This window comes from Mustelus asterias, unplaced genomic scaffold (genome assembly GCF_964213995.1).
Source record: "Mustelus asterias unplaced genomic scaffold, sMusAst1.hap1.1 HAP1_SCAFFOLD_35, whole genome shotgun sequence".
In the NCBI taxonomy this organism is placed as follows: Eukaryota; Metazoa; Chordata; class Chondrichthyes; order Carcharhiniformes; family Triakidae; genus Mustelus; species Mustelus asterias.
This window is the reverse complement of record NW_027590117.1, coordinates 70,204-72,895: the sequence shown is the minus strand read 5'-3', so window position 1 is coordinate 72,895 and position 2,692 is coordinate 70,204. Positions and strand designations below refer to the sequence as shown.

The 2,692-nt window shown below is 47.7% G+C and overlaps 1 non-coding gene across 1 annotated transcript; it reads left to right on the top strand.

Moving 5' to 3' along the window:
- Positions 1-356: 356 nt before the first annotated feature.
- Positions 357-428, top strand: trnam-cau (transfer RNA methionine (anticodon CAU)). The gene has a single exon. It is a non-coding gene; the product is annotated as a tRNA-Met (tRNA).
- Positions 429-2,692: the final 2,264 nt, after the last annotated feature.

The following is a 2,692-nucleotide window of genomic DNA, read 5'->3' as shown; positions in this document are numbered from 1 at the left end:
GGAAAGATATTGAAAGCATCAGGGAAACATTTTACACAACAGCAGAAAGCACCTCTCAACAACAGACAGCAGAGGCACACAGCAGGAAATATATTTACAAATATGTACTTGCAACAGAAAATTCCTTTAAAAATAGAGATCGATTTTCCAATTCCGTCCTTCGCCGGTTTCCCATCACCTTTGCCTGTCGTTACGTGTCCAGACAATCTCTCTTACTGCCAGTGTGTGTTTTTCTCTGTTTTATTCTCGCTTTGATGCAGTGGCTGAGCGTCCTGACACTGGAACGTGCATTAAATGATACAGGAGCGAAAATCTGCCTGACTATATTGATAGGCAGCAGCAATACCCTTTGCCGGAGCAGAGTGGCGCAGCGGAAGCGTGCTGGGCCCATAACCCAGAGGTCGATGGATCGAAACCATCCTCTGCTATTCCTATTATCACTGACAATGAAACGACTTGTGGCTTTTCCGTGGAGTCGGCAGACAGGTATTTACATCGGCTTCTCTTTTCTCCAAAAAACCTCAATCTGCAGTGAATCAATTTTATATGCAAGAAAGCATACGAACGGGCAACATCTTAACACAACATGCAACAATTTACTGACAGAAACATCTTCACGGAGAATCTTCTCAAACAACATGGAACACATTTGCAGAGCAGGGGCCATATTAACAGAATAGAAAAAAAAACATTTACACAGCCGGAAACACCACAGCGGAGCATCTTATACAACAGCAGAAATCATCTCTCAACAACAATTGAGACAGTTACATGGGTAAGATGGGTCTGGAGGGTATGGGGCAAACACGGGCGATTGGGAATCGCTCGGTGGTAAAAAACTGGGCGGCATGGACAGGTTGGGCCGATGGGGCTGTTTCCATGTTGTAAACCTCTATATCATAGAGCACAGCAGGATAAACAGTGAAACACTTTGCACAACAACAGTGAACATTTTTGAACAGCAGAGAGCACAGTTACACAGCGGGAAATATATTTATAAACATATTTACAAGAGAAAACTCCTTTCAAACATCAGTGATCAATTCCGTGACTGTCGTTGCACGTGAACAAACAACCGCTTTGGCTGCTTTTGTGTGTGTCTTTCTCTGACCCTTTATTCTTGGTGTAATGCAGTGGAATTGTGCAGCCAGACTGAGCCTCCTGACACTGGTGATGGTGTTAACCAAAAGTGTGGAAGTGAATATCTGACTGCATTGATAGACAGCGGGGGTGGGGGGTAGGGTGAGGGGGAGGAGGAGAGGGGGGAGGGAGGAGTGGGAAGGAGGGAGGGGGATGGGGAGAAAGAGAGGGGAGAGGGGAGTGGAAGGGTGAGGGGGAGGGGGGAGAGGGAGGGGGAGGGGGAGATGGGAGGGGGAGGGGGAGCGGGAGGGGAAAGGGGGGAGGGAGCAGGGGAGAGGAGGGGGCGGGGAGGGGGAGGGCGAGGGGGGAGGAGGGGAAGGCAGGTGGAGGGGGAGGGGAAGGAGGGGGAACGGGGGAACATAGAACATAGAACATAGAACATTACAGCGCAGAACAGGCCCTTCGGCCCACGATGTTGCACCGACCAGTTAAAAATAAAAATAAAAAAAAATAAAAATAAAAAAAAACTGTGACCCTCCAACCTAAACCAATTTCTTTTCGTCCATGAACCTATCTACGGATCTCTTAAACGCCCCCAAACTAGGCGCATTTACAACTGATGCTGGCAGGGCATTCCAATCCCTCACCACCCTCTGGGTAAAGAACCTACCCCTGACATCGGTTCTATAACTACCCCCCCTCAATTTAAAGCCATGCCCCCTCGTGCTGGATTTCTCCATCAGAGGAAAAAGGCTATCACTATCCACCCTATCTAAACCTCTAATCATCTTATATGTTTCAATAAGATCCCCTCTTAGCCGCCGCCTTTCCAGCGAAAACAATCCCAAATCCCTCAGCCTCTCCTCATAGGATCTCCCCTCCATACCAGGCAACATCCTGGTAAACCTCCTCTGCACCCTCTCCAAAGCCTCCACATCCTTCCTGTAATGTGGGGACCAGAACTGCACACAGTACTCCAAGTGCGGCCGCACCAGAGTTGTGTACAGTTGCAACATAACGCTACGACTCCTAAATTCAATCCCCCTACCAATAAACGCCAAGACACCATATGCGTTCTTAACAACCTTATCTACTTGATTCCCAACTTTCAGGGATCTATGCACACATACACCTAGATCCCTCTGCTCCTCCACACTATTCAAAGTCCTCCCGTTAGCCCTATACTCAACACATCTGTTATTCCTACCAAAGTGAATTACCTCACACTTCTCCGCATTAAACTCCATCCGCCACCTCTCGGCCCAACTTTGCAACCTGTCTAAGTCTTCCTGCAAACTACGACACCCTTCCTCACTGTCTACCACACCACCGACTTTGGTGTCATCAGCAAATTTGCTAATCCACCCAACTATACCCTCATCCAGATCATTAATAAATATTACAAACAGCAGTGGCCCCAAAACAGATCCCTGAGGTACACCACTTGTAACCGCACTCCATGATGAATATTTACTATCAACCACCACCCTCTGTTTCCTATCCGCTAGCCAATTCCTGATCCAATTTCCTAGATCACCCCCAATCCCATACATCTGCATTTTCTGCAGAAGCCTACCATGGTGAACCTTATCAAACGCCTTACTAAAATCCA